The sequence below is a fragment of the Halichoerus grypus genome, chromosome 1 (genome assembly GCF_964656455.1).
Source record: "Halichoerus grypus chromosome 1, mHalGry1.hap1.1, whole genome shotgun sequence".
NCBI lineage: Eukaryota > Metazoa > Chordata > Mammalia > Carnivora > Phocidae > Halichoerus > Halichoerus grypus.
Genome location: NC_135712.1, coordinates 28,050,423 through 28,064,563, shown reverse-complemented (window position 1 = coordinate 28,064,563; position 14,141 = coordinate 28,050,423). Strand labels below are relative to the sequence as shown.

The 14,141-nt window shown below is 37.9% G+C and overlaps 1 long non-coding RNA gene across 1 annotated transcript in view; it reads right to left on the bottom strand.

Annotated features, from left to right (window-relative positions):
• Window positions 1–723: 723 nt before the first annotated feature.
• The window catches only part of LOC144379717 (uncharacterized), a 35,566-nt gene continuing 22,148 nt past the window's right edge, over window positions 724–14,141 (bottom strand). The window contains exons 2-3 of the long non-coding RNA XR_013443063.1: window positions 6,332–6,604; window positions 724–981 (exon numbers count right to left, since the gene is read on the bottom strand). This is a non-coding gene — a long non-coding RNA (uncharacterized LOC144379717). The remainder of the gene's footprint in view (window positions 982–6,331; window positions 6,605–14,141) is intronic.

Sequence of the window (14,141 nt, the reverse complement as noted above, 5' to 3'; positions counted from 1 at the left end):
GGCACACTTTGGGACATTCTAATGTCTTCTACTCTGAGTGAAATAAGGAGCGATTTAAGCATTTTGACATGAGCTGACCTGTGGTTTAACAGGATCATTCTGCCTTCTGTGTTGAGAACAGACTGAAGCAAAGTAAGGGTAGAAGGACGAAGATCAATTTGGAGGCTATTGGTCTAATCCTAGTGAGCAATGATAGTGATTCTGGTTGGTGATGAGAAATAGTCAGATTCTGAATAGGAACCAAAGGTTTAATCTTGCCCTGATTGATGCATTTGAAAACCCAGCCACCAAATGGAACTGTTCCTATTAACTACACCATGTACTCAAGCACACTCATAGCTCATAAATATGTACATTTTCTCCTGATATTCCTAAAAATTTGGAGGAAGATTGGGAAAAAAAATATGTTCTAATTCAGATTGAGAAGAAAAAAAGAACATTGAAAAGACAGTAGATAATGCTAGAATAATGTGTCAATCAGATCAGGCTGGACATGTGTGATCCAAACATTAGAAGTTAGATCAACCTAATAGTATAGGATTTGGGACAAGAGAGAACAGAAACCATGGCAAAAAAATCCTAGTATGTAGCTTTACATACAAATGAATGAAAATTATATGTAAAATATTACCTTTAAAAGTTTATTATATTTGATACATTTGGTTATGTATTATCTATCACTGCGTAACAAATTATAGCAAAACTTAACAGCTTTAAACAAGAGACATTTATTATAGCTTATGTGAATCAGGAATCCAAGCACAGCTTAGCTGGGTGTCTCTGAGTCTGGTGTCTCACAAGGTTGCAATCAAGGTATTGGCTGAAGCTACAGTCATCTCAGCTCTGGGAAGATTTACTTTTGAACTCATTCATGTGGCTTTTGGCAGCCTCGGATCTTCATTTGTTCTTATCTTCAGATATCTCTTCCTTTTTGTGTGGTATTTACCATAGCGCTATTCACAACACTATAGCTTGTTTCCCCTGAGAAAGGGCAGAGAGAGTCAGAGAGAAGGAAAGAGAAACAGAGACAAAGAGACAGAAAAAGAAAGCACCCAAAATGGAAACCACAGTCTTCTTATAACCAAATCTAACAAGCAATATCCCATTACAACTGCTGTATTCTGCTCATTAGAAGCTCACACTTAAGGGAAGGAGGTTATACATGGACATGAGTATCAGGAGGCCAAGAACACTGTGGCCATCTTGGAGGTTGCTGACCACAGGGAATTCTATTGCACAAGAAGTAAGATGACAGGCTCCTAAGTAGTTACAGTAGACTAATGCAAATCTTAGATAATTGGTGTTCTGTGACAACTAAGTGAATCTTAAGTTTCACTTTACTTGTATGGCTGACTAATCGGTTCCCATTCATTGTTCTGAGTGCACTCATCCATTCATTGCTAAAGTTTGATTATAATAAAATTGCATAATTCCTAGAACAAAAAGTTGAAGTAAATATGGTTATAATTCTGAGAAATATTATACACAATGCATCTCAAATAATAGTCTATATTTATTTTCTGAATATTCTAATAGAATAGTATCACAGTATTTTCTATCACTTTTAATAGGTACATAGAAGTTTTAATTTTTGTGGTTTTAACTCACATTTCCCTAATGATTAATAATGTTGTGCATCTTTTCAAATACTTGTTGGCCATTTGTATATCTTATTTAGAGAAATGTCTATTCAAGTCCTTTCCCATGTAGAAATCAGGTTGTATTGATAGTGTTGAATTATAGCAGTTATTTATATGTTCTGGATAATCCTCTACTGGATATATGGTTTGCAAATATTTTTTCCCATCCCATAGATTGTCTTTTCACCCTTGTTGCATGTGTCCTTTGATGAACAGAAATTCTTAATTTTGATGTTTTGGAAATATTTTTATTTGTTCTGCCAATTACAAAGCTACAACGTAGAACTTAGTGGTGTAGTAGCATATAAGTTTGAATCTAAATGGTTTTTAAAATCCCTGTGTAAATTTTGATGACCTGGGTGACAGGGTTCCCACAAGTTGGTTTATATCAGAGATTTTGACTTGCTTTATCCTGTGTAGGGTATTATAAGTGGTAGGGGGGGAGGAAGGTAGCATATGGGAAAAATTTATGAGACATCTAGTGGATTCATATAGTCATGTGACACTTTTGAGGATAGCCATGTATGTATCACTTTGAGGGGTGGTGGGTTAAATCATGCACCATCTGTCACCCCTTCGCTCTTGCCACTTGACACAATCCAATTGCCCTGTATACATTTATTAAATAAGTGTTATTTAGTCTTCATTTTATATTTTCTCAATGAAATATTTGTGCTTTGCGTTTGACTGAGTATGGACTTCTAGAGGATAGGGGCCATGCCTAAGTAACCAGCCAAAGCAAACCAGTGGTTCATAAGGAATGCTTAGTGGTAACAACAAAGGTAAAATTTCAAAGAACTATGCACCTGGACACTGAGAGGAGACTCCTTGGAGAAGCAGGCAGACAGATCATGGAGGGACTAAACCAAGTGGAACCAACATGGCCAAGTGCAGACAAGACATATAAAGATGCCAAGGAATCTGCCTTTTTGTCTTGATCTTGTTAAACCTGAGGGCCTGAAGAGGCACCTCTTCTAACTTTTTTTACTCTGATTTCTTAAGTTCCTGAACTTGATTTATGTATTTAGTTTTGATCTCCTAAGTTCCTTGCCTCCGTTGGCTTTATTCTGCCTGCATCTTCCTATTCTTTTCTTCCTACATTCATACACTGAATAATTATTACAGCTTCCAATGTACCAGAGCATTAGAGTCAAAACAAACAATTCTTGCCCTAATGGAGCTGACAGGCTAATGGGGAATAAAAAGTCAAAAATAGAAAAGTACAATTTAAAAAACTACAATAGAATGTGACAAGTATTATGAAAAGTAAAATGAATTGCAGTGGAAGCAAAAAGGAGAATCCCCACACCAGTTCTGGGAGGAAAAAAAGCTTCCCGAAGGAAGTTATGTCTAAGTGAGACTTGAATTGTATGTATAATTTAGCCAGAGGAATCAGGTAGTGAGGTGGGGCAGGGCGGGGGGTGGTGGGTAGTGGAAAACTCAAGACAGAAGAAGAGGCTGTGCAAAGACCTGGAGTCAGGAGAGCAAGAGAGAGAAGTGGGGAGTGGGGTGTGGGGAGGGAGAGAGAGGAGATAGTTAAAAATCTAAATGATTGAAGCATTAAAAGGCAAACAGAAGAATGGTAAGAGCTCAGAAGGAGAAGGATCATGTGAGGCATGTTAATAAATTTGGATTTTCCATGTAATGAAGAACCATCGGACACTTTTAAACACAGTAGTAGCATATGCGTAAGATTTGCATTTTAGAAAAATCCTGGTCCGTGGTGTGGAGAATAAGTTGAAGGGAGATCTGACTAGAGAAACAGAGACTCCTGTTGAGGTGAATGAAAATAAGATGATGGACTGAATTAGGTAAGTAATAGAGGAAATAAAGAAAAAAGCGATGAATTGATCCATAGCTAGGAATTCTAAAGTAAAGGAAAGGGAACAGTCAAGGATGATACTCAGATTTCTAGTTTTAAGTAGGGGGTGGAAGGTGACATAGAGCAGGTTAATAGAAAAGGTGAGCTCAGTTTTGCAACCGTGGGCTCTGATGGGTCCACTGTATCTCCAAGAGACATCTTGTAGGAAGAGGGATTTCCACATCTAAAATTTAGGAGAGAGATTGCCCCTGGAAAGATGAACTTCGGAGTCACCTGCATATAGAAAGAGGGTTGTTAAAGCCACAACAAGAAATGAGGGAGATATTGAAAAATTGAAAGTGTGCAAATTGAAAAGAGAAGAAAACCTAAGACAGAACCCCGAGAAATACAAACATTTCAGGATACCACAAAGGAATCTGAGATTTCAATGTCAGTGAGATGGAATGGAAAGAGTGTGATTTAAGGATCAAAAGGGATGGTCAATAGTGGGAAGAGGATTAGAGAGGTCAAACAAGGAAAGATTTCAGTGATTTAGCAGCAAGAAAGTCAGTCATTGCTGGCTTTGCCAAGAAAGTTTCTACAGGTCGCAAGAGCAGAAGCCAGATTGAAAAGGTGTGAAGAATGTGTGGAGCTGAAAACTAGAGTCAGTGAATGTAGACAACTGTTTCAAAAGATTTAGTTGTGAAGCAGTGGTGATAAAGGACAGTGCCTGGTGGGAGGTGGGAGGCTGAGGGACAAATTTTTAGTATGTGAGAACATGGGATATGTTTATGGACTGATGAATAAAAGAAGGAAAGTAAGACTTAAAGATAAAGAAGAGGGTTATCATCATAGTCAGCTCAGGCTGCTGTAAGAAAATGCCATTGATTGGGTGGCTTAAACAACAGACATTTAATTCTTACAGTTTTGGAGGCTGGGAAGTCAAGATCCAGGTGCCAGCATATTTGGTTCTAGGTGCGGACCTACTTCCTAGCTCACAGACAGCTACCTTCTCTCTGTCTCCTCACGTGGTGGTGATGAAGAAGCTCTAGTGTCTATCCTCTTCTGCTAAGGGCACTAATCTCACCAGGGAGGCTCTCTTCTCTTGACATCATCTAAACTTAATTGCCTTCCAAAGACCCCCACCGCCTAATTCCATCGCATTGGGGGTCAGGATTTCAATGTATGAATCTGAGGAGACACAAATATTCAGCCCATCACAGGTATCCTAGAAAGGCAGGAGATAGGATCATGAATCCAGATGCAGGAATTAATCTTCAACCAGGGAAATAACTTTTCTTTCCTGGGACTTCTGTTTGTAGGCTTGGTGGCAGGAAGTTGGAGCTATATTTTTCCTCTGAACAAGCAGGCAAATTTATTGGTTGAGAGTGAAGAAAACAAATGAAAGATTTAAAGAGAGTGGAGAAAATTCAGTAGGGAAATATACAAAGTATTGAAAACCTAGTTGAGTTTGGGCACCAGGAATTTATAGTGTCATGAACATGTACAGTTGTGTGATCATCTTCAATAACTCAGCTGTCTGGGTTAGATCTACAGAAATAGGGCACCTAGACTGAATATTTGCCATGAGGATGGATAGAAAGGCAATATGACTAGAGTTTCAAAAAACTGGCAAAAAAATGCTTGAAATGAGGGCCCATGACATCAAAGCAAGACAGAGAAGGTAAAGAAGACAAAATAGAACAGAGGAAGGTAGAGGGATCCCAGGCTGCCAGCCGTATGGAGCCAGGGACAGGGTTGGTAAGAGTACTGAGTGGGAAGACTTATGGGAGGGGAGCTGTGGTAAGAATGGGGCATTCAGATTTAATGTGTTGGAAGTGGGACAGTTCCAAGTGATGATAAGATCTGGGTGTGGCCACAGTCTTGAATTATGAAAGAGAGGTGTAGATGAACATGGCTGGAGATGAAATCATCAAGGAATAGAGCAGCTAATAGTGAAGCATCATGTGAAGTAGAGTGTAAAAAATTTAGATGCTAAACCATTGAAGGCATAAGCATGAAACTTAATAGTGGGTGGAAGGCGAGATCGAGCAGGTTGATGAAGGGATGAGCTCAGTTTTGTAACTGTGGGCTCTGATGGGCCCATGTATCTCCAAGAGACATCTTGAAGGAAGAGGGATTTCCAAATCCCAGAAAATAAGTACATGACAATAGCAATCAAGGCCGGGGATGATACAACCTGATGGCATAATCTCAAAGTGGTGGAGATCTTTACCAAAGGCTAATGTGGTAATGCTCTGGAAGCAGCACTGAGGATAGAGGAGGATGATCGACATTCCATATATGTGGAATGTAGGAAGAAGTAACCCCTGAATGCAAGGTCATGTCCTTTCTTATGAAAAAGTTGGGTTTCTGTGAAAGAAAGGGAAAGAGGTTTAATGAAAAGTTTGAGAGTGAAAAGAGGGATTTTTTTTTGTTTGCCTTAGATAGGCACTATAAAAGTGAGCATACACATGGGTAGTTTGGGTCAGGGGAAAAAAAGAGCCAACAATACCAAGAGGGGAAATTAGACTGGAAGGGAAATGACAAAGGCTAACTAACCAAGATGGCAGGCAGGATGCAAGGCTTCCAAAAACATATCCTAGCAGTTCCTGGTGGTCTGCTGCCTGGTCTCTGGAGACTGAGGGTGGTGGCTGGGACAGAAGTGCTGGGGCTTGGGAGTGGATCTGTGGATAGTGAAGGTATCTCAGATTTGATGATAAAATGTATCCATTCCCCCACCTCCTATCACATGACTACGGACTATTGAAATATTCTTTCAGTTCAAATGCCCATATGTCCAACTTCAACTTGATAAAATGGCCTTAGTTCCCAATTATTTGCAGTTGTGTTCTCTTCTTTTGACATGATATTTACTCTCATGACTTACCATACTGAGCGTGTTCCTGCCGTACTCAGTTGATGTTTGTCAGTAACCTAATGTATAACTAACTACTTCACAAAGAGTAAGTACAAAAGGCCTCTGTTTTTTTTATTACCATCTTCATCAACAATCGCTTGTAAATGTTTGATGTTACAGAAGTAAAATGTTCCCCACAGGCTTGGTTTCAATTCTGAACTTTGTAAGGCTGAATTTTTAAAAATTCTTCCAAAATATATGAAGGCATTCCAGACATAAGATATATTTATTTTTTGCTGTACCCTGAAACAAATAATACATTGTATGTTAATAAAAAAAGAATACAATTTAAAATAGCAGAGAAAACATAAACAGATTTTTTTCAGAGATTCTGATTTTATTTTCTTTCTACGTTTATTGAGATATAATTTCATATAAAATTATGTAGGCTCAAGGTATACAATGTGTTCATTTGATACACTTCTATATTATGAAATGATTACCACCCTAGAGTTAATTACCACATCCATCACCACATGTTTACCATTTCTTCTTTGTGGTAAGAAATGTATATAATACAAATAAAATGTATAAAATACAGTATACTTATATAAAATGTATATAATACAGTATTTACTATAATCACCATGCTATACATTAGGTTCCTCAAAACTCCTTCATCCCATAACTGAAAGTTTGCACAATTTGACCAACATTGCCCTATTTTCCCCACCCCTCAGGCCCTAGTAACCACCATTCTACTTTCTGAAGAACCAGCAATTTATGACACTCAAAGTCCTAGATATGCAGGAGTATTCCAAAGAAGTTTGGAAGGATGATGTAAGCACCTGTTTTCAAAGTAGTTCAGTTGAGTAACTATGAAATTATCCATAACAAAAGGTTTACTTCTAATTTCTTATCCATAAGAGACCAGTACTTATGCAAAAAAAAAAAAATCACTTGAAAAAATGCTCAATTCTTTACTTTTAAATTCAATAGACAAAATATTTACTCTGTCAGATTGCTGCAAGAAAATCTAAATGTTTATTCTCAATGCCTGTACTTAGGTTATTGTGATTCAGTAATAGGTCAGGGACAGGCACGGGTTGTGAAGAAAACTTTGAGCAGCACTGTGGCTTCATGGTCTTCAACCAACATATTTTTGAAGTTTGCTCCTAACTCCTATAGAGACTTCTGTTTGGCAGAAGGAAAAAAAAACTAAGATGCTGATGAAAATCAATGCCTCCCTTTTAAAGTAGAAATCTGTTTATATATTAATCTTACCTTTGTATTGTATTATCTATTATAAGGCAATAATTTTTCTGGGTGTCTAGGAAAAGAAAGCACGAGTAATGACAGAATGAAAAAGAAAGGTATCCTAGAGTTACGCCGTGTCATTGATTTATAGTCATGTGTAATATTTTATATATCTCATTTTCTACCTATGTAATCTAAGCGAGCACAATTCTCACTAGTAATCAGCGTGCTGGTAGTCAAATGGCATGATTTTCTGTGGAGCAGGAGTGTTCTTTTTCTACTATTTCAAATGACAGACCATTGATTCTCTAAGGAACATCAAAAACTATTACAGATTTTAAGACTAAACCAATAGTGTGGACAACAAATGTAAGAATATTTTAGTGACTTATTCCAAAATTTGAGATAATCTAATTTTCTTTTGGCAATTAATAGAGGCTGAATTGGCTTAATGTTTTGTCTCACAGCAGAAACCCATGAGATTTTAATACCTTAGGATGGAGTGCCTCTTCGCTGAGGACACCATCACCTCCTTCACTCCTAGTTACTGCAGTCATGCAGCTTACCTGCTCTCTTCCCGGTCCCCAAAGCCTCTCACTTGGGCAGCTGTCCCTCCATGTGTATAGATGTGATGGTCTGGAATCCTTCCCTTTTGTCTCTGAATCACTTATTATCTTCCTAATTAAAGCAGCTCTTTCATTAGCTTATGATGAACTATGTAGCATAATGTAGGGCACTTTGTATTAAAAGGCACATTAATGGCAATCGTATTAACATAAGCAAGACTCTCTCCCACTCTCAGTCTGTATCTTCTGTTCCTCTCTCTCTCTGTCCTATTTCTCCTTTTTTTCTATTCAGGGTCCATTCTTACATGGGGCTGGGGAGTGGCTGCAGTTCTCGGCTTTTCCATATTTGTAGTCAACCTGAACTAGGGAAATGAGGTACAGGAAATAATGAAACCATTAAATTGTTAGTACTTTTCTACACTAGGCTTCATGCAACTGGGACAAAATGAGTTAATCAAGCAAAAATTTTTTCAATCTTATGCTTTTTATCCTATGCTGCATAGCTTTTATTCTCCAACAACAAAGAAAAAAAACAAAGTTAAAAAAAGATGTACAATGTGTGATGAAAATATTCTAATAGAAATATGGGTCATAGATAGATGTTATTGGTTTAAAAATATGTATTGAACACTTCTATGTTCTAAGCTGGAAATACAGCAGTGAATAAAACAGATAAACTTATATTCTAGAGAATTGGTGCGGAAGGTATTATTAAATAATTCAGCAAAATATGCATTGTGTAATAATATAATTTCAGTCACAACATATAAAAGCAAATTGATTTTGTAAAATAACATTAACCTTAGTTGGATACCCAGTTAATTGGAGTGCTTTTGCTTGAAATATAAGAAAATTATGACATTCTGGAGTATGTTAGCTAGCTTCTTATTAGAGAGAAAGTATAATTTGACAATTTTGTGCTTAACATTTTTAGGAATTTATATTCTCTTTAATTCTCTCAATGTGATTCAGAGCATTTAGGACTGCAAATTATATTAAGAAAAAGCCAGAATTTGAACATGGCATGATCGTAATAATTATTTCTAGTCTAAAGGTTTCTGTATTTACAGGACTTATTCCTTGAGTAAGGATTTATTAAAGAAGACTGTAGAGGCCACTTTTAGACAAACAGGTTTGAGGAATGGAAAATAGAGAGGTCCACAGGAACCCCCATCTGGGGACCCACCTCAAAGTATCCATAGACTCTAACTGACCAATGGGTTACTTACAACCAGGCACAGTTACCAGAAAAAAGGGAAAATTCCGTATGTGGCCATACCTCCTCGCCTTCCCTCTTTAAAAACAGCCCCCACCTGCTGCCTCGTGGCAGACAGCCTCTCTTCTGTTGATCTGGCCTCCACTCCCTTGCGGTGTCTTCAAGAAACTTCTATCTCCTTTGTTCTGCCTCTGCTGAATTCTTTCACCTCTCCCGCTACTGTCTTCCACCCTATCGACACCCACATTTGGGGGCCCCCATCCAATCAGGAGAGACACCACAATGACTTCCTCGTAAGGAAAATGCTACCACAGATTCAAATATAATGGTTTTAATTGTGTATGAAGTCATTATACTATGCCTATCAGATAACCACTGTACCATCTTTCACCCACAGAAGTACAAGAACACTATCGGAGGGAGAGTGTTCCTGCTGATCAGTTATGCATGTGAAGCTGCCAACTTTTTCTATCAGGGATTGTATTCTTCTGGCCACCTGAGGAAATAAGCAGCCAGGAAAATCTGGCTTGGGCTGGAAGAAGACGAATGTATTAATATGTATTTATGAAAGCATCATATATTCTGCTCTTCCAGGAATTACTGCAGTCAGGGATTCACTGCAGTGTACCCACGGTGAAAGTAGAAGCTGGAATGTTTACTACATGGAAATGCCACAACCTGCCCCTGAAGAAAGGCTAAAGGTTTTTTTCTTTGATTTAAAAAGGAAAAATGAAAGCCAATTAATTACAATCTCACTACTCTGACAGTTAAGATAGAGGCCTTTTAGTGGGGTAATATGTTGTTCCATAAGCAAATTTCTTAATAGGTTGGAAGACTGTTTGCTGAGGTTTTCTGAAGGTTAATCAAGACTCCAGATAGACATTACAGTAGCAGTCATATCCACTAGAAAGGGAAAGTTTCCAATAGTTTAATTTAACCCTTTTCATCCTCCAAAAGAAGATGATTCATGCAAGTATCGTTGGTGAGCCCATTGTTGTCTGCAAAAGAACTCCAACATTTTCTTTTAGAGCTATGTAATCAAATGGCCCATCGAGTTAATTAATAAGATTTTAATATAGTGCAGAGAGCATGCTAATTAACTTGTCAAGTATGTACACAGAGTCTTCACACAAGTTATTTTTAAAAGTCTTTGCAAGTATGTGTGTATGGTCATAAGCGCATGACATTATCGCTGAAGCAATTACACAAGAGCCTTGGAAGGAACCATGGCTGGCTCCTTGGAGGAAAGAGAAGTTGAAAAGTAGCTAGAGAGCAAGGGATGCAGAAAGAAGACTTTTTTTTTTTTTTTTTTTCAGTTACATACATTTTGTATTTTGAGTTCTGTTCCAGGAGCATACATTAACTATACAAAACAAATTTTTTAAAAATGAAATCTTTGCACAAGCCTTGACAATGGAAAGATAGAAAGAAGGTAAAAGGATGACAAGAAAAGAAGGGGGGTGGAAGAGTTGAGAAGGAAGAATGAGAGAAGGGACGTAGGGAAAGGAAAGCATTCATACTGTCCTATTCCTACAATACTGGGCTGAAACTCCCCCTTTCTTACTATCCTCCCCCCCACCAAAGTCTGGATCCAGTTCAGGTTTTCCTGGTCTCTCGCCTGGTGGACGACCACAGACGCCTTCTGTCTTCCCTGATTCCAATGTTGTCTGCTCAAACCTACCCTCCACCAGCTTGTCTCACCTCAGAACTCTTCAGGGCTCTCTACCACCTTCAGGATGAAGTTCACTGCCTGCCTCTGACTCTCTCTCATTTCCTACCTTGAATTCACAACTCTGGCAACGCTCAGCCATTTGCTTTTTCCTTCAGCAGTATATGCTATTTTTATTCATCATGCTATTTCTCATGTTGTTCACAGCACATAAAAGAAAATGCTATGGCCTCCCCTCCTATTTATGACATTGTTTTATGATTATCTGTTTATGTGACTGGTTTCCTCCCTGGGCTGCACTATGCCTTGTTCATACTAGTATGATCAGGGCCCATTCTTTGACCTGGTGTGTTGAAGATGTTCACTACATACTGACTAACACTGAAAAGGAGAGCACCCTCATCTTAAAAAAAAAAAGTGTGTGTGTGGGAGGGGGGCGCCTGGGTGGCTCAGTCAGTTAAGCGTCTGCCTTTGGCTCAGGTCATGATCCCAGAGTCCTAGGATCGAGCCCACATCAGCCTCCCTGCTCAGGGGGGAGCCTGCTTCTCCCTCTGCCCCTCACCCTTCTCATGCTCTCTTTCTCTCTCTTAAATAAATAAAATCTAAAAAAAAAAGGAAGAAAAGAAAAGGAAAGCACCCTCAACCTAACTCTGTGATCCTAAGAAAGGAATTTTTACCTGCTACCTCTCTATTTACTCAATGTAAGAGCATAATATACCTAAAGAATTTCTCTCTCCTAAGATTTTCCATTAGTGAATGTTTATATTGTACCTAAAACCTACAGGTTCCATACCATAATACCATAATCATCGGTTGCCTCACATTTTTATTATGAAAACTTTAAAACATAATCAAAAGTAGGGAGAATAATTCATTGAATCCCAGGCATCAATACCTTAAAAATTTAATTTCATCTCTCCTCCCTATCACACATGTTGAAGGCAAATTTCAATTACCGTAATGTTTTCCCTGTAAACACTTTATCATGCTCCTCCAACACATTCAGACTTTTTAACATAACATCCATCACAATGATTGGCATTTACTCATGGCATTATAATCTATCTTAGAATTTTTAATAATTATGTGAGAAAATCTATATTCAAAAATCATTTTGGATATGTTTAAATAACCAGGACACCATTCTGCTTTGTGGACATTTCTCTTGATAGTAACTGGCCAGGATGTGGTGAAAGTTAGTCTACATTCTTGCAGAGAGCCAAGGACTGGGTGTTCAGGTCGGGCCCGAAGGGTATTAAAACAACTCAGAGGACGAACTTTCAAACATCCTAGCTACGCCACTCAAACTAATGCTTCTAATTCCCCCACTCTCATATGCACTAAATTCCCATATACATTTTTTTTGGGGGGGAATAATAGTCTTTTTACTTGAATTATCAAAGATAGTGCCAGAGCAATAAAAACTGTTCTGTTTCAAAACTATCATGCTTACTGTGATTGCCACAACAGTGATCCTTTTCAAATATGTAAGTTATTTTAAATGGCTTAGGACACTCAGAGCCAATTTAGTTCAATTCAGGAACTTTTTAAAAAATTTCGGTAAAATCGGTATATAACATTATATCAGTTTCAGGTGTACAATATAATAACTCGATATTTGCATACCCTACAAAGTGATGGCCACAGTAAGTCTAGTTACCATCCCTTACCATACAATTGACACCTTTCACCTTTTTTTGGCCTCCCCTCAACTGCCTTCCTCTCTGGTATCTACCATTCTGTTCTTTATACTTAGGAATTTCGTTGTTTTGTTTTTTAGTTTCCACACATATGTGAAATCATACAGTATTTGTCTTTCTTGGTCTGGCTTATTTCACTTAGCGTAATACCCTCAAGGTTTACCTATGTTGTCACAAATGGCAAGATTTTCTTCTTTTTTATGGTTTAGTGTTCCATTGTGTATCTATGCCACATTTCCTTTATCTATTCATCTATCAGTGAGCACTCAGGTGGTTTCCACGTCTTGGCTTTCATAAGTAATGCTGCAGTAAACATAGGGGTGCATAAATTGTGTTTTCATTTTCTTCAGATAAAGATCCGGAGGTGGGATTGCTGGATCGTAGGGTAGTTCTATTTTTAATTTTTTTGAGGAACCTCCATACTGTTTTCCACAGTGGCTGCACCAGTTTGCATTCCCACCAACAGTGCAAGAGGGTTCCCCTTTCTCCACATCCTCACTGTGAACACCTGTTGTTTCTTGTGTTGTTGATTTTAGCCATTCTGACAGGTGTGAGGTGATATCTCATTGGAGTTTTGATTTGCATTTCCCTGATAATTAGTGCTGCTGAGCATCTTTTCATGTGCCTGTCGGCCATTTGTATATCTTCTTTAGAAAAATATGTCTTCAGATCCTCTGCCCGTTTCTAAATTGGATTGTTTGCCCATTTGTTATTGATATACATCAGTTCTTCATATATTTTGGGTATTAGCCCCTTATTGAATATGTGGTTTGAAAAAATCATCTCACATTTTGAAGATTGCCTTTTTTATTTTGTTAATGGCTCCCTCCACTGTGCAGAAGGTTTTTAGTTTGATGTAGTCTCATTTGTTTATTTTTGCTTTTGTTGCCATTGCTTTTGGAGTCAGAGCCAAAAAAATATTGCCAAGAGCTATGTCAAGGAGCTAACTGCCTATGTTTTCTTCTAGGAGTTTTATGGTTTTGGGTTTTACTCTCAAGTCTTTAATCCATTTTGAGTTGATTTGTGTATATGCTGTAAGATAGTGGTCCAGTTTCATTCCTTTGCATGTGGCTGTCAGTTTTCCCAGCACTTTTTATTGAAGAAACTGTCCTTTCCCCCATTGTATATTCTTGACTCCTTTGTAGTAAATAATTGTCCATACGTGCATTGGTTTATTTCTGGGCTCTCTATTTTGTTCTATTGATCTCTATGTCTGTTGTGTGCCAATACCATATTGTTTGATTACTATAACTTTGTAGTATAGTTTGAAATCATGGAGGGTGATACTTCCAACTTTGTTCTTCTTTCTCAAAATTGTTTTGGCTATTCGGGGTCTTTCGTTGTTCAATACAAATTTTAGAATTATTTGCTCTAGTTCTGTGTAAAATGTCATTGGAATTTTGATGGGGATTGCACTGAATTTGTAGATTGC